This window comes from Gambusia affinis, linkage group LG04 (genome assembly GCF_019740435.1).
Source record: "Gambusia affinis linkage group LG04, SWU_Gaff_1.0, whole genome shotgun sequence".
Classification (NCBI taxonomy): Eukaryota; Metazoa; Chordata; class Actinopteri; order Cyprinodontiformes; family Poeciliidae; genus Gambusia; species Gambusia affinis.
In genome coordinates, this window is record NC_057871.1 from 14,223,194 (window position 1) to 14,241,850 (window position 18,657).

An 18,657-nucleotide genomic window follows, 5' to 3' on the forward strand; every position below is an offset into this window, starting at 1 on the left:
CCAGGTAAAACCCCATTGAGCTGTACATCTCATTTTCAAGAAGGACCTGGACAGAAATCTACAACACGCAAAAGTAAAACGAATTAAAACATATGTACAAGTTTAAAATGTACAAATGTAGTTATTTAAAAAGAAGCTGCGATATTTCCCTAGTAAAATAATGTATAAGAAAAACTTAAGCTATGGTACAGTGCAATGCCAATACAGTAGTAATTGTATAGATGAGTGATAACATAGGTAATAGTGGTAGTGCTACAGATAACTAAACAATTTATCTGTTAGGTAATTGATATGAATGACCTGCGGTACCTTTTCTTCCTCCAATGTGGATTTTTCAGTCTGCTGCTGCTTGTTGAGCTTTAAAATGGCAACATATAACTGGAAAATACATAATACCGCCCCTTTAAACAATGCAATAATAAAGACACCACATAATTCTGCTTCCTAACAGCCTGGTTCTGCACATATGGGTCTCCAGTAACAGTGACATAAACGTTAACAACCTAGAATTATTCAGAGAATGGGTCTTAATGTGTCCTCCCACCCTGCCAACCCACTTTCCTCTGAGAATGCATCAACATTTAACAATCTTTATGCAAGCAGCCATATGAGCTGACCTATATAACACCGGCTGTATCTCAGACAGGGAACATTTCATTATGCAAGGCTGCAGTTACAAGCATTAGTCCATTTTCTGTCTTTTTGTTCATGCATTGATAAACAGATTCCTTTGTAATGCAAATTAATAGCTACACACAACCCACTTATTTCACTTTAACAATACTTTTTATATTAATAAAAAACATCAGGTAATGCAGAACTGGTTTCAAGAGATGATGTACCTAAATAAAAATATAATACAACCTCCTCTCCTTTCTTGATTCCAAATATGTTAGAAAATAAACTAGATAAATAAATGCTAGTGGATATCAGAATGAGGATTGGGTGGCTGCGTGTAAAGACGCCTGATAAAGACTCTATCACAGAAAAACGTGATTTGATTTCTGTTTGTCTGTAGCAGCAGAATGTTTTGGGTTGTTGCTGTTTTTTCCAGGACCAACTGTCGTTTTCACTAATCAGTACAGATGGAACTCGTTAGCGAGGTTTTGGTTTTCACTTTTAAGTCTTCCTCATGATGTGCAACGACTCAGGAAGACAGCATGTGTCTCCCTGCATTACTGACCAGTCATGATCAAATTACCTTTATTTTTAAAGCTTATTTTAAAAAACCAGAGTTGATCAAAGCGCCTAAAAAAATCCCAGATAAACAACAACAAGCAAAAGCATTAAATTATCTGAAGTAAAAGAAATCCAGAAGAAAACTATTTTAAAAAATGCTCTAAAAAATTATCAAAAAAATTACAAAAAGCACAACCCAGTAATTTAATTTACAAGTTTTACTTCCTGGTACAAATGTTTTAACTGCTTCCTGCTTTGTTGTAGTTTTTTTCATGTTTCACTGCAAAAAAACAAAAAACAAAACATCCTACCAAGTATTTTTTTTTGTCTAGTTTCTACTGCAAATGTTATTAGTTCATTTGAAATAAGACAAAACAAACTTACAAGTTACTTTTCAGCACAGCAAGATCTAGTTAATCATTTCTTAAAATTGATTTTAAATGTATTTATTTGTTCCACTAGTAACAAGCCATGTTTCCCATGTTATAAGTTAAATAATTTGCTTGTGGAACTAAGATTTTTTTTCATCAGTATTAAGAAATTATTGACTGAAAACAAACTGCTGAAAGGCAACTTCCATGTTTGTTTTGATATTTGTGTTTTTGCAGTGTATAGGGAGATATTTCCCTCTATTTTCTTTGTTTTTTTTTTAGTCTTTCATTCCACGCTGCTGCTGTTCACTCAGAGTGATTCATCTCTCCGGATCTTCCTGAGCCTCTGTAATTAGCTTTTTGTCTTGCTTCGCTGGTTTCGACTGTTGATAGTTCTGGTTCAGTTGCTTCCTGGTCTTTGTTGTCATGTTGCTGCTTGTAAGTTGGATTTAGGTTCAGAAATTAACAGATGTCCTCTGCAGACTCGGACCGGTTTTCTTCCACGATTGCTCAGAGTTCAGTTTTAATTTCCCATCAGTTTTCCAACAGCATGATGCTGCCACCACACTCCAGGTGCAGTGTAATTTTTACTCCACCCATTTCATTTTGCATGCCAAAAGGTGTATTTTTAATCATGTTGCCACATGTTCAGCTAATTTTCTATGTTGTTGCTTCTATGAATTATTGTCATTTTAATCCTTAAAATACCAAAGTTTTTATTTAGCTTTACATGTTGGTCCATCTGATGATGTAATTTTTAATATAAAATGACTGAAAAGTCACCAAAAAGTTACCAAATATTTTTTTACTCTTTCTTGAGTAATTTCTTGGAAGGCTACATTTTACTTTCACTTGAGTAAAAATATGATATCAATACTATTTTAAACAGAAGCACATAAAAATGTTGCTGCATCTTAAGTTTTGCTGAATTAAATTAAATAGTAATTTTAAAAAATTAACTAATTACATTCACTTGGGTACATATTTAATTAAAAAAAACATTATTTTTTAGGAGGTTTTTTTCAATGCTACAATTTGTAGTTTTACATAAGTAATTTTAATTCTCCACTTGAGTAAAATTATAGATACTCCAGCCACTTTGAGTAACTTTATTGAATCAAGGACATATTAAAGTTTAATTTTTTTTTTAAATCACCACATAGATACATATCTGCAGTTTTTATTAAAGTTTTGTAAGTTTTACATTCAAAGTAACTTATTTGAATTCTTTTGCCTGATTTGGTTACTTTGTAATTATGCAATTTACATGAATTTTTGTCATTTTGTCCCTTTAAATACCAAACTTTCCACATAACTTTTTATTTTTTTAATTTATTTTTTGATCAGTTACTCAGTACTTGATGTGCCTTTTTACCAAATACCCTTTTTACTCTTATTTGAGTAATTTCTTCAAAGTAGTTACGTACAAGTTTTGGGTACTCTACCCGCCTCTGGTCACACAGCTCATCATTCAGAGAATATATATATATTTTTAAATCTTTTATTTCCCATCCTGGATTTCTTTGGGATGAAGGACAAACTCTTAATTTTTCACAAAACCTTCAAAAAAGTTACCCACAAACACTTGTTAGATTAGTTGTTGTTATGCCTGCCGCCTCTGCTGCTCTTGTGAACATGAGGAGGTGTTCACTGGAGGTGAAGCGGTTCCAGCGGGACCGGGCTCGGAAGCAGCCCCGGGACCGGAAGCAGCCCCGGGCCCGGCTGAGGTCACCGGGTTCGCAGCCTCGCCGCTCTCGGTGTCCTCAAACACAGGTCGTGTGACCCCGCCCTCGTGACGATTCGTGTCGTAGACGTAAACCATATCCGTTTTCACGGGCCGAGTTGGAAGTCAAGTTAGAACCAGTGAATCGCTGAAACCGGAAGTTGAGTTTCATGCGTTCATGATAAAAAAGTTTTAAAAAAAATTATTTGAGCTTTGATCAATGCCATGGCAACCAAACAAGCAAACAATTATTCCAAACAGAGACGTGATTTATTAATTCATTCACTGATTCAGGTTAAAGTTGACACAATTTAAAATTAAATATATAACTTAGAATGATATATAAAACTGCAGGATTACAGTTTCCCCAAGTCTGTTTTGACTTAAAAAGCAACATTCTAAAATTTTTAAAGTTATTAAAAGTTGGGCTACATCTTCTTTAAAAAAAAGTCATAACATAACCAATAAACCTAAAACACTGGCAGGAACAACTTATAATGAAATTAAAAGTGTATTAAGCCTGCATTCGTTCAAGTACTTGCTCCATTGGCAGAGTATTTCACTTATAACATTAAAAAATGTCCTGTAATTAGTCAAATAATCTTCCAATTTAAGTATTTTTCATCAGCATTAATGGATCATTAACTTAGAAATAGTTCCTATATATTGCTGAAAAGTTCCTTGTGAGTCACTTTTATCCTATTTAACGTGCACCAAGATATTTGCAATAGAAACTAGCCTAAAATTACCTGGTAGCCTAAGTGTAGTTCATATATGACTCAACTCCTTCAGACTAGCCAGCAGCAATAAGCAAACACCTAGTAGAGCTCAGTATACTAGCTAATTCTCAGTGCAACACTGGTAAAAATGCTGCTAAAGGGTTAATAGAGAAGCGATGTTATGATGACTTCTTGTGGTTTTTAAAGAGACAGAGGCCCAATTTCAAAGTGTAGAATTACAAAATCATTTTTAAAGTCATATTTGATGTATAAATTTTTTTATAACAACTGAAGTTGCTTGATTGTGCTGTAAAATGGCACTACGTGCCTAGAAAGTACACAATACTGCCCCTTTAATACATTTCTAATGTTATAGACTTATATAAAACACATTTCTGTCTTGAAGAACATGATTCTGCCTTAATATGACCTGAACATGAATTTGTTGGGGGAGGTGGGACCAGTGGAGTGGCCAACATTTTTCAAGATGGGGGTCATGGGCACTCAGGGCCCCTTCTTGGGGGTGCCACTGTTGTATCCTTTGATTTTTTACACCCCAAAAATAAAAACAAAACGACTCTCTTAAATTTTCCTCACCCTCACAGCGGTATATATTTTATAACAACTGAAGTTCACATTATTACTTGTTTGTGCTAAATGGGACTTTATACCTAGGAAACACATAATATTGTCCCTTTAAATGGGTTTATTTATTAGGTTTTATATTCATGTCTTTATTCTATTAATTACTCTGTATGCCTTTCTATGACCTGAACATAAATCTCAGGGCCAGTGGAGAGGCCAACATTTTTCAAGAAGGGATCATGGCCCTCTTATGCCCCCCATTGCGGTCGCCACTGTTGTATCTCTCTTTTTAAAAACAAATTAAATAAATAAAAAATAAAAGCTAAAAAATCTTATATTTTACTCACCCTCATATCGTTGCATTTTTACACCAACTAAAATGTACATAATTACTTAACGGCCTCGTTAACCTAATAGTAACGCGCTTCGAGACTTTTATTTTGACATCTCTCCCGGAAGTTTAACGCTTCCAACGTCTTGTTTTGACGCTCGACATAAACTATTTATTGTAAACTTGGGTCAGGCCGGAGAGACGCGGAGGACAGCAGCTGTTTTTTACAGCTGACACCCTTCCAGCTGCCAGCAGGTCAGTGGCTCCACTCCTTCCTATCGCTTCCGCCGCAGCCTGAAACGCGGCGCTGCCTCCAGCCCGGGCAGCTGCTGCTGCGTCAGTTCCTAACAGTGACAGCCCCACGCCCTCCTTATGTTTATTTCTCACTCGCTACTTGGATATAAAGTGTGTTTTAAATCGCGGAACTGCTGCAGAAAGTCACTTTGCGATTTGTTTGGTGAGTCCAGCGGGCGACAGCAAGTCAAACACGCTATGGGCTCCCCGCAAGTACAGCGAGCGCGAACATTGCTTTGTTTTAATTAAAGCTGTATTAAATAGGTGAGTCTTTATTCTCCCCAGCCTGCCGTCTTTAAAACGGCAGGCTTTTATCTGCACCAATGAAAGAGAGGGAGAAACAGGAGGAGGTGGGGTGAATCAGGGAGGAGAGGGGGGTGTTATACAGTCCTACAACCGTCTTTCCTGTCCTGTTTATCCGCGATGTAGGCCAGCTCTGTCCGGCTGCGAACCAACTTCCTGCATGTGGCCGTAGGAGGAAGGGGATTTCTGAGGCTTTAGCGGCCGCAGCTGCCGTCTGATCGCGATCCCCCGCTACCCTCCGCGGATGGTGCGGGGTGGGATCATCTGGAGAGGCCGTGGCAGACATTTTACCCACGGTCTTCAGGAGCCTGGCAACTCGGACGGGGTTTACCTCCGCGAAGGTAAAGCATCTTTATGTTGTATGTTTGATACACGCAACAACAACAAAAAAAGTAGTTGAATAAAAGTTTAACTCAAGGATTTTAAAGCTTCACATAAAGGAGAGAAAAAACGAAGCTGTATTAAAATATGACCTTCCATTTAGCACATGGCGTTTAGCTACTTTTCATAAATACATTTGTTCAAGGTAGTGAAATAAGCAGCTTGGCCTTTAAGCCATGAGAGCACCAGAACTTTCAGAGTGTAGATTTTATGTGCTATGGACCTCAAATCTGGAAAAACGTCCAGAAAACTGCAAAACAGATGAAACACAGAGCTAATTTCAATTGAAATAAAAAACGCACCCCGTTTACAGCTGCTTTATACCACAATAAACGGAAATTTGACCAACATATTTGATGTGTATTGATGATTGCACTTTACAAGATGTAATGTCTCTTAATATATATATATATATATATATATATATATATATATATATATATATATATATATATATATATATATATATTTTTTTTTTACAACTGTTGACTATATGATGTATTTATTATGTTTTCACAACGCTTAAATGTGCTATATAAATGAAATTGATTGATATAATTGATAATCTTTCGAAACTAAACTGTGGGTCATGGATGTAAATTCTTTCCCCCCTTTGGGAGTATCACGTTTTTGTTGAATAGGCTAATAGGTCAATTCAATGTTCTGGTTTTCAAAAACAATGGAAAATACTGTCATACACTGATACCATCATTTGCTCATGCACAGACAGCTGCTAAATACAACAAATGTGAGCTAGCAAGAATTTTCCCCCATATCTTGGCGCCCCTTCTACTGCAGCACCCCTATGGTGCATACCCACTTTTTACGACAACTGTCATCGGGTTAGAGGAAGGGTTAACCACAAACACACAGATACCTAAGAAGAACCAATTTAGAGAAACTAATTAACCTTATAAGGAAGTAGGAGTACCCTGAAAAAACCCGCAGGGAGAACATGGAGAATAACCCCAGGTTCAAACTCAGGATCTTATAGCTGCAGGACAACAGCGCAACCATTTAAACATGAATGATTTAAAGAGGAAATTGCTCTCTCTGGTGATAGTAGGAACCCCCTTTCTACTCAAAATCCTCCCTGCGCATCACGGCGCCTTGAGTCGGTTCGGATTTTAAAGCAACATTTCACACTGAGCCCAACTTGTTTTGACCTGCTGCAATCGGGAAACGCAGCTGCAGGTGGATATAAACAGCGATTAAACTGTGTTTTCAAGGTTTTGCAAAAGTGTGAGGCAGTTTGGCTAAAACCCAACCTTTGATGGCGGCCGGGGGAGTTAAAAACGCGGAGGCTTGATTCTCATCCTCATTAATATCGGACATCCGGTGGCACTGCCAGCTGCGCCCCATTTTTTATTGTTGTCTGTGCGCTGAAAGGATGACTGCCGGATCGTCTCTCCGCGCCGCGGAGCGCAGCAGCGGCTGCTGGTGAGAACATATTCGCTTCTTTTTATCTTTTTAAAAAAACTGAATATGCTTAAAGGGGGTTATTAGGGCAGCGTGTGTGTGCGTGTGTGTGTACAGTGGAAGAGAGGCTGTGCCTTTCTGGATGTTCTCCTCCGGCCAACACAGCTCCCTCCCCGCTGCAGTTTCATCCAGCTGCGCGGACACAACCGCGTGTTCAAGACCAGATAGCCCACCAACCGGCACCCGATCTCCACCCTTAAATCCAATTTGTTTCCCCTCATAGAAATGTTTTTGCATCCGATCGGGGTGAAGATGCGCTTTGAACGGACAGAGAGCCACTTCCATCCCTCCGTGGGAAGCGGAGCTCCAAGGACACTGACGGAGGCGGGGGTCGTTTATTTAACCTACTTTTCCTCTTTTGCATTCATTCATGCAATTACGACAGAAATGGAGAACTCAGACGCACATCTGCGGTTTGATTGGTGTCCTGATTGATTTTTTTAAGCTTTAATTTGGGTTTAAATGGGCTTCCCAGATTGACTGACAGACCGCACGGTTTCTCCCCGGTTCGCTTCCCCGCCTCCTCATCGCAGTTTTCGGCCATGGTTCCATCCCAGCCTCTCTGAATCTGCTGCTGCTCGTCTCTCTCTCTCTGCTCCACTCGCCTTATTTCGTGCGCAGCCGTCCGTGGTTCAGGATCATGCTTGAGTTATGATTGATTCTTTATTCCAGCGACTGAATTTTGATTCTTCCTCATCATTTAAATTTACCGCAAGGTTTACAGACAGGTTAACTTTGTACTTAGTGCGTGAAAAATGCCATTATTTAAAGAAAAAAAAGAAGTTAGCTGTTGTTTATAAATATGTTATCAATGCTACCTAGAAACTCATAAACATGTTTCTGTGTCTTTTTGCTGAATTAAATTAAATAGTACTTTATAGCAAATAGTAATTTAATAGTACTACTAAATAGTAACTACTCACATTTTCTTGGGTAACTTTTTGGACAAAATCCTCTTGTAGGAGTATTTTTACTATGCTGTACTTTTTACTTTTACTTAAGTAGTTTTATTATGAAGTGTCGTTACTCTTACTTGAGTAAAATTTCTCCCACTGTGAAGAACAAGCCTGCTTTAACTTAAAAAATTCACACACATAGACACATATCTGCAGTTTTTGTTAAAGTTTTGTAAGTTTCATAGTGAAAGAAATTGATTTGGAAAAATGTTTCTTGTGCCTGATTTTGCTACTTAAAAATTATATCATCTGTGTGAAATATTTTTATTTAGGACTTTAAAATACCAAAATTTCCACATAACTTTGTATTTTGGTCCATCCGATGTCATTTTTAAATGTTACATTATTTATTTTTTCAGTACTTGAGCAGCTTTTTAGCAAAAACCTTTTTTTTACTCTAACTTGAGTAATTTATTGTATTGCTACTTTTTAACTTCATCTTGAGTAAAAATATGTTGAAGTAGTGCTACTCTGGGCACTCTAATATTGACAGAAAGTATTAAAATGCTCCAGCTTAAATATTAAAAACTTCCATCTTTCACCATCTTTCAAGATTTCTGCATATTTTCCAGATGTTCCAAAGAATTAAGCCTCAAATTTCCTCAAGCTTTATATATGAAAACTGTTAAATCACACCCTGTAAAGACAAAGAAGTAAAGTAGAATTGAAATATCCTTTATTGTTCCACTTTGGGGAAATTTCTGTGCAGCAGCAGCAAAGTGTCAGACAGTAACAGCAAACAGACTCACAAGTATAAGATGCACATAAAAACAGAATAAAGAGTAAAAATATTGTACAGTGTGGGCAAAAATTCAACATTTATAGGTAGGAATGAAAGATGGATGGATTACTGAATGGATGGACATATGAATGGGAGAACAAATCGATAGATATATGAATGAATGAAAAAGCCAAATTGATGAAAGGCATGAATAGAAACATAGATGGATGTGTGGATTGATTAGTGGATGAAGAAAAGCCTGAAATGTAATGTTTCATTTTGCTAACATTACATTTTTGTGTTTTTTTGTGATGTAAAGCATTTTGAAATGCCTTGTTCCTGAAAATCTGGAAAAACAAAGTTGATTGATTGACTGAAGTCAAATTCCAAGCAGGAGCTCTGATCTTATTTTAGATTTCTGTCCCATGTTTGTTTGAATTGAACATCTTTGTGCATCCCAGACACACATATATACATTTTATTTTTTATTTTGTACACTTTTGGCTAAATTACTGCTCTTACTGCATTGTTCTTTCAGTAATGTGTTCTGTTTTAGAGTTTGTATGGTCCAGTTAACAATTAATCAATTACTAAATTAGTTGACGATTAATCATGATGAATCCAGTTAATGGTTTCAGCCCTATAGTCAGTTATTTCTTAGGTTGTGGTAAACATGTTCTGTTTTACTTTAAAGCTGGTGTTTTTACCACTACCTCCCTCTGAAACTGTGCAGCCCCCCTCCATAGAACGATATAAAGGACAAAATGGCCGCCGTCATGCATGAACTGCACCACATGAGCCGTATCGCTCCACACTGTAAATGTTAGCACTCTTGTTTGCCTTGCGAATATATATCTGGTCACAGACCCTGCAGTGCTCAGGGCATTTTGTTTGCCGGCAGATTCTTGTTTGCAAAGAACAAAACAAATCTTCGGTCGATCTTTACAGTGGTGGTAGTTGCTGGTTTGAAGCTTACGGTGTTTGGAAATTACTGGCTTCTGTTTGGTTTCCCTGTGGTGCTGCTGTAAAATCCACCTGTCAGAGTGGGTTTATTAGCTGTGGAACCTTTGGACCGAGTCCGATGTTGAGTCAACCCTTGCAAAATGAAGCCAGTTGTTGCAGAAATACCTGCTTTGTAACTCAGCAGGAGCCTGAAATAATGCTGAGCAATATGGATTAGAAATAAAATCTCAGATTTTTTCCAACCATTTTAATTTTTTTTCTTGCTTTTTTTCTTAAAAAGAAATTACAAAAATTACAAAAAGTGTTTTTTACTTTATTCTTCTTTTCTGTAAGTTGCACAGCAGAGTATTTGCACCTGAAACAAGAATAATTGTTTAATTAAGAGGAATATAGTCATAATATTAGCAGAATAAAGACTCCATTCAACCAGAAGACTGCCTTAAAATTTCAAGAAAAAGTAGTTTTAATTATTAAAAAGCTTGAGTAATTCATCTTTTGGTATTTTTCATAAAATACCAAAAAATAAAATTTCTGGCTTTATTCACTACAACTGTATTTTTGCAACATCATGACTTTATTTTTATTAAAAGAAGAAATCTTAGCTTGACCCTTTGAATTTAGAGTTGACCCAAATTCAAAGGCCAAATAAACAGAAACTGTAAAAGACTTTGGTCAAACAGGATGACATCACTCTGAACTTTGAACTAAATAAGAAATGCGCTGGTGAAAAAAAAAATCTAGATTTTCCAAAAATAAAAACAAACATTTGATTAATCGATAAAATTGATTTATTGTCCAGCCCTAGTCTGAACAGAAACATAGAAGAGTCAGGAAGAAACGTGAGTTTAGCAGGGCTGAAGCGATTAATCGATTGTTGAAATCAACTGATTTAGTAATCAATTTATTTATTTTTTTGCATTTTAGACTATAAAATGTTTATTTTCTTACTTACAAACGGAATTGAATTAGTTGTTTACTTCCATATTTTAATGTATTTCTAATCGACTTCAGTGGTTAAATAGAAAATCTGCGAACTTTTTTATTTGATTAATCGGTAGAATAATTGATTATCAAAACAATAGTTCGTAGCAGCCCTAAAATCTGAGACTTTATTTTACTAAAAAAGCATCTTAACATGTTTCTGAACTCCTTTGTGTGTTTCTTTTGTGCCATAATTTTACATTTAATGTGATTACTAACAGGATTCCTGATACTTGAGTTGTGGAGACATTTGTCATGACTTTCCTAAGTAGAGAAGGAAGCAGTTTAAACTGGCATTTAAGCCGGTCGTGTTGTGTAGACCGCTGGCATGAAAATGCACACGGCACTAACTCTTCCACAAACCTGCAGCACTTTGCGGGTTGAATCGCCTCTTCTCCGTGCTAGAGAGGTATGTCTCGTAACGTTCGTAGTTTTGCAGGGATCATTATACTCCTTATTGAGTTCAGACTTCACTTTACGCGTCTGGCGACTGTTTGTGTTACAGTGGGTTGGTAGCTGGCATGCTTTATGAGCCAAATACCAGTTTTCCAAGCGGCTTCTCACAACTGCCAGGCAGATCTTCATTTCCTCATTCCTGTGCTCCTGAGGTCAATCCGAAGGGAACATATTCTGGCATTGTTCTCAAATCACTGAGCAAGGGTTTGTTTGAGCTGCATGCTTTGGCTTTTCTGCAGTTTTCCAACAGTATGCCAGCATTGTTTCTGCTGTGTGTGTGTGTGTGTGCGTGTGTGTGTGTGTGCGTGTGTGTGTGTGTGTGCATAGATGTTACCCTGTATTTCATCATGTTGCCATTTGTAAGCGTCTCAGGCTGATCAGTGCTTGCAGCTTTGCCTCGTCTCTTCTTTTCTAAAGATGTCGTTGGTCGAGTGTGATTGCATTAGGTTGGGAGTCAAAACGCAGTTTTTCATACGATTCGGTTTTAAATTTTTTTATGAGCCTCAGCCAAAATCCCTGTATTCAGTTGTAAATGAGACAGCAGTAAAAACTCTCTGGAAACCTCTCTGCATCATCATAACAATATATGGATGACTTGTTTTTTGTTTTTTTTACTACTGTTTACAGTGAGCCGTTTTATGCAGTCAAGAAATGTTTTCTATAAACTACAACATTTATTCTCATCGTAGTGTTTTTGATTTTTGTTTCCAGTAGACATTGACTCTTTATCTGCATCGTTATAAAACAGTTGAGGTTTCCAAGTAGCTACAGCTGAAGTCGTTCCAATAACAAGCTGCAGGAAGTATTAGAATATCTGGGCTTTTTTTTTTGGCTGCTTGAAACAAGAAGTAACAAATTAAAATGAAAAAAATACTTAATTAATCCCACACTGTTAGACTTTTTATTGTAATTTTACAGTAACTTACTGGCAACACTGTTGCCAGTAAGTTACTGTAGAATGGTAATTACAGTAACTTACTGGCAACAGTGTTGCCAGTAAGTTGCCAGCAAGGTACTGTAATTACCATTCTACAGTACCTTACTGGCAACAGTGTTGCCAGTAAGGTACTGTAATCACCATTCTACAGTAACGTACTGGCAACAGTGTTGCCAGTAAGTTACTGTAATCACCATTCTACAGTAACTTACTGGCGACTTACTGGCAACAGTGTTGCCAGTAAGTTACTGTAATCACCATTCTACAGTAACTTACTGGCAACTTACTGGCAACAGTGTTGCCAGTAAGTTACTGTAATCACCATTCTACAGTAACTTACTGGCAACTTACTGGCAACAGTGTTGCCAGTAAGTTACTGTAATTACCATTCTACAGTACCTTTACTGTTATGATATTTCACAGTTAATTTTTACTGTGAGTGTGCTTTGCAGTTATAACTGCTTTACTGTAAATGTAGTTTATAGCATAAAACTGTAAATGTATTTTATAGTAAAGCTGGTCTACTGTAAACTTGTTTCACAACATAATGTCAGTTTTACTGTAAATTAAAGTTTACATTTTTTAATACAAGAATATTTTACCATAAACCGAAAAGTTTCACAAAAGAAATTTTAGTCCAAGTACTGTGAATAAAAACAGGTATTTATTTTCAGCAGATTTGTTGAAATAAAATCCATTTATATATTCGCAATGTCATAAAGAACAATGTCACAATATAATAGAATGTGCTATAAAACAACAAAACCATAGAACACACTACAGGTCATGTCAATATTTTTATGGCACATGTATGTAGCAACATGAACATGTGCATCAAGTACCAGCCATAAACTATTAAAGACTGACTTTTAAAAAATATATAGAATATACTTCATTTAAAAAACCAGCAGAGGCTGCATTGTCAGAAAGCAGTTAACAGTAGCTTAAATGTGCTCTGTTACACAATACATCACAGTAACAGTGCAAGTGCGATAATGTACTATATGGTAGGCATTCATATCAATAAATATTGTTATATCAGATGCATTTCCTACATTAGAAGAACTTTTATTCCATTTGTCAAACAAAATCAGTGGGATCCATCTTGTGGAAGCTGAACTGTAAAGAATAAGACAGACAATGTGGGAGGTCATGAGATGGTCAGGAAGTTATCTACATTTTCAAATCAACAGGAAGGCTGACAAATTAAACTGAAGTGACAATGTCCAAATGCATAAAATCATTGGCATAAAGCAGCATTAAGTTGATAATTTCTTTTTAAAAAAAATCAATTACACTGAAGTGATAATAGAAGCTGCATAAAGAATGAGCAGGACTGGCTTTTTGGATTGTTTATGGCAAAAGCAGTCAGTCAGTCTTCACTAATTCAAACGATTTCATACTGTATTGAGACCCTGCAAATGTCCCCAAGGAGACGATGAAATACAACATGTCATAACAATCTTTTTAGTCATTTTGTTGGTGCTGATGGATTACTGCAAAGGTGTGCCTAATAAACTGAAAACTGCATAGTATAAAAAAACACCTCACTTAAACAACTACACACTTATACATTTCTGTGATTTAGTAAGAGATGCAGCGACATCCACTTTTTACCACGGACACAGAAAAGATGCAGGCTACTCTAAAGGGCTATTGTGTAGGAATCACATGCCATTTATAAATAATCATTAAAATCATATTAAAAAGCCTAAAGTAAAGTCAGAACATGCAAGATAGGAGGAAAAGACAATAAAATAATAAACATTTGGTAAAATGCTTACCTAGTTGGAAGTCCTCTATTCAAATTCAGCGAGTCGTTTGAGGAAGGTGTTGATCCGGGAGTTGACACTGACTACTTTCCTCTTGACAAGACTTCCCATCTTGCAGCTTGTACTGACTTTGGCTGTGCATTTGGTATCAACATCTGGATTGATCCTCACAAAGAATCTTTTAACAGAAATAAAATATATTAATTGTATTTTTTAAAATGAAGACATACAATACAGCAATCAGCTATGGTTCTTCATCATCAGTCAAACTGTCATTAAATTTAATTCATAAATGGCTTGGTGTAGAGTACTTACAGTTGTATCATCTCCAGCGTGGTGGATGCTGACTCCTGATACTCCAGATTGAAGTCATAATATGACCCAAAAAGACAGCAAGGACACTGGCAAAGTCATGTAGTTGCTCAGGTTTGAAAAATACCTTCTCCTACATACTGACCATCCACCAGGTTGCAGACATCAAGCTATTTCCTAAAATAGACAAACCCTTGTCAGGCTAATGCTAGTGAGTAAAAGTACAGACTACCATAACTATTACATACATTGCTACAAAAAAATTATAGTGATAGAAAATATTCCTCTTACCAAGCATGATTACCCTTGGTGTTGTAGGTAAGGTCATTTCCATCTCAACAGACATCTTGGTGGAAGATACCTTTGAAACATAAAAGGAAAACTCTTAAATATGAATTACTGGTAGTAATTTATATTTAAAGGGCCAGTTCACCCAGATTACAACAGGTTTTTGAGAACCTCACCCCGGAGACTAGACTAGACTTTACCCCTACATCCTGCTACCACTCTGAAACAGCGGATGTGAATGACAGTTTGTGAGGCTAAACGGATTTTTTAAAGCATTACATTCCACAAATACAGTATCTGAATGGCTAAGTACAATATGGGTTAACAAAATGTTTGTAATTTGGGTGAATTGATCCCTTTAACAAATTAATTGAACAATTCTGATTTAAGATGTGTGTTTTAAGTTAAGAGTCGATATAAAATTACATCAACCAAGATGAAGATTGAGTCTTTTTCTTCTAAATGTTTTATTTTTCTCTGACGGAAGTAGGACATTGCTCTATTCCACAACGAAACCGATAATTAGCTGTGTGTTGATGTTTCTTCACATGAGTACAAAATTCTCTAAATTCTGAAGTACAAATGCTGCAGAATTTACACCTGTATAGTTGCACCTGTTAGTACTGACTTAACTTTAAATTTGCAAGAGCATGGTTTAAACAGGTGAACAGTCCTTATATGGAACCAGGGTTGGAAATTAACTTTTTTGTCCACCTGCCACTGTGGCTGAACCAACTCAAAAAATAACAGAAACCACTTGAATGTTTTCCACCTTTGTCCTCATTTACAGACTCTTGTACACTATGTTGGAGATGTAATGGTACTTTAGCAGGCTAACTAGCTGTAGCAAGCTCAAAGTTATAGATTAGGTTAGCTGCTCCTCTACATTTCCAGATTATTTTGTGGCTTCAAATATGTTTGAAGAGCTGTCTTTTTACCTGTTGTCTTGTCTTTTCAAGAGTTGAAACTATGTTAGCACTCAGCAGGACAAAACTGCACAGCCACTTGGAGGGAAAAAGCTTGGGAGTTAAAAAAAAAAAAGTCATCTGGTAAAAAGAAAAAAAAAGAACAAGTTAGAATTCATCCTTGTTGACCTAGCTAATCTGCACTCTTAACATTTGCAAGGTCATGGTTTAAACAAATGAACAGTTAGATGTATTTTTTTAAAAAAAGGGGGGGGATCAATTATCAGTTAACGTTATATTGTTCGACAAAGGATGTAACAACAATGCTAACAGACACTCATCACTGAGCTTATCTCAACCCAAAGCTAGTCGCTCGAGGAAGATTTAGCGGCAAAAGTCAAGCTAAAACCTTCGGTAAAATTAGCACCTTAGCTAACGTTAATTCCGAACCAGCTCAAAAAATAACACCATCATATTTTTCTATCTTTCACCTCATGCTAAGTTATAGCATTATAGCATGATGCTATAAGTTACGTTAGCTCCATCTAAAATATACATTGGCTTCAAACAGTTTTCTAAGAAGTGTTTTTTTACCTGTATTGCGAAGAGCTGAAGCAGTGTGAGCCCACAGCGACAGAGCTGCACTTGCACTTGGACGGAAAAAGCTTCGGAGTTTAAAACAAACGTCATCAGAAAAACGTTGGAAGCGAAGCCACCCTTGATGACGTAGCTAGATAAACTGCATATTAATGTTAGCTAGGATGTGAAAAAAACAAAAATACATGCTCTCTTTCTGCCTTAAAATATGTTAACCACTAAAGGAGTAAAAATACAGAAACAGAGAACCACGATGAAACATCTATGATGACCGTTGGAAATCAAATAGAATTCTTACATGGCCAGCGCAAAGACATTATTAGTACAGTACCACTACTGTAATGTGTAAACAGTAAATTACAACTTCAAAACATACAGTAAGTTACTGTAATGCTATGTACTATACCCATAATGCAATGCAAATTACAGTAACTAATTGTAAAGATGTTTTATGTTAGTTTACTGGGCATTTTGCGGTATTTAGCTGTAAAAAATACAGTAAAGGCTAACAGTGCAAGATATTATAAATACAGTACCACTACTGCAATGTGTAAACAGTAAATTACTGCAACTTCAAAACATACAGTAAGTTACTGTAATACTATGTCCTTTACCCATAATGCAATGCAAATTACAGTAACTAATTGTAAAGATGTTTTATGTTAGTTTTACTGGGCATTTTGCGGTATTTAGCTGTAGAAAATACAGCAAAGGCTAACAGTGCACAGAGAAGTTAAATAACCTACTCTCAGATGTTGCTGTGCACTGCCAGTAAACTGACTGAAAACATGTGAAAAGACTGAGGCAATTACTTGCATTAATCATCATTAATCGTGATTAATCAATTATTGAAATGATTGGCAACTAATTTGTAATTGATTAATTGTAAAGAAATTACAAATATAGACCCCTGAAAAGCCAATTGCTGAAAAAAGACCTGAGCTATGTTGGTGTTAGAAATATTTTTTGAATTTAGCATTCATCTTGTGTACACTAGATTAATGCTATGTTGTTGTATTTTAGGAAATGCAAATGTTTTTTTAATGCATTTCTAATATGGTATAAAATAAACTTAAGTAGTTAAATAAAAACTCTGCAGAATGTGCTAATCAATCCAATTAATCGTCATAATAATGGATAGAATAATTGATTACTAAAGTAATTGTTAGTAGGTAATCATATTCTGAACATTAAGCATGTCAACTTAAAATTACAGCTTATATAGTAGGAATTTTATATTTACAATATAATCTTTGTGTCACACATTCTCAATTTTGTTGCCAAGGTTTTGTTAAAACTTTGTTTGCAGGTATTTTTACCCAAAGTAATCTGATCAAGATAATCTGATTAGAGTTGTGCACAGTGTCAGGGAACATTGACATTTCAAACTCAGTTTCTAAAGTAAATAAAAGTCTATTTATCATAACAATAACTTTTTATTTTAGCCTGTTTTCAGTAGGGATTTGTTAGCTAAGCAACCTCTCACTACATATTGACTGATTAGCTGCAGAAAAGCTGATGTTTAGACTTTAAGGATAATGTTTTCTTTCCACCTCCTGTTTCACAACTCTGGATATTTTCCTCTGAAGAGATCTGAAGTCACGGTGAAAGGTTCTGACAAATATACAAATATATTCGGTAAACGTTGCAGATGCAGTTGCTGTGCTCTAATTTTAGACTACAGTCACTAACATTCAGATTCAATCACAAAGAGCTTAAAGAATGAGCTTCATGTTTAAAAAGCATTCTCAGTATTCTTTTGTCTTTGTACAAAATGATCAGCTTCACTTTATTTCAGTACAGTAATATAACTAGAACAAGTAAAACTGTAATAACCCACCATCTTTAACCCGTTTATCAATCTGATTAGCTGATCAATTGCTTTAAAAAGAGGGTAGTTGTACTTCAAATCAATATCTTCTTTTTAGTTATCACTACCTCCTGAAAATGTGCATCTACAAGACAGTGTGAGATTTGCTAACATTTTGCCTTCATGAATCATTTATTTTGTGTTTTTATTTTAGATTTACTGTCTTTTCCTGCTTCCAGGTGCTTAGATTTCCATTCCACCTCTGCAGGTTGTGTAATATTTAACAAAGTGGCATCAAAGTTATTCTTTGTTGAAGCTCGTGTCAAAACATTTGTTCATGCAGAATAACAAATGCTCTGTGGTAATCCTCCATATTTGCTGCATAATCTAATTTAACCTTTGCTTGCAACATAAAAGCTTCTGCAATTGTTTGGAAAGCTCTCTGTTGACAGGAAGTGACATGTCCTACATTTATAGCAGTTGTAGCAGGAAGCTGGTTTATGTCGAGTAAATGGATGTATTAATAGAAAAAAGAGAAACAGGTCATGAAAATCAGCAGTTTTAGCTTTGGTGGCTGCACAGACTTTAAAATGG

At 36.0% G+C, this 18,657-nt stretch overlaps 1 protein-coding gene across 4 annotated transcripts in view; it reads left to right on the forward strand.

The window, feature by feature from the left end:
* The first annotated feature begins 5,064 nt into the window (after window positions 1–5,064).
* The window catches only part of LOC122830277 (CREB3 regulatory factor-like), a 39,112-nt gene continuing 25,519 nt past the window's right edge, over window positions 5,065–18,657 (forward strand). For 2 of the 4 annotated variants that reach the window (XR_006370500.1, XM_044115512.1), the window contains exons 1-2: window positions 5,065–5,163; window positions 5,632–5,846. The gene's annotated coding sequence lies outside the window, so the exon portion shown is untranslated. Of the gene's footprint in view, window positions 5,164–5,286; window positions 5,366–5,631; window positions 5,847–7,254; window positions 7,327–18,657 lie in introns of those variants that run through there. The other 2 variants (XM_044115513.1, XM_044115514.1) reach the window with 2 other exon arrangements.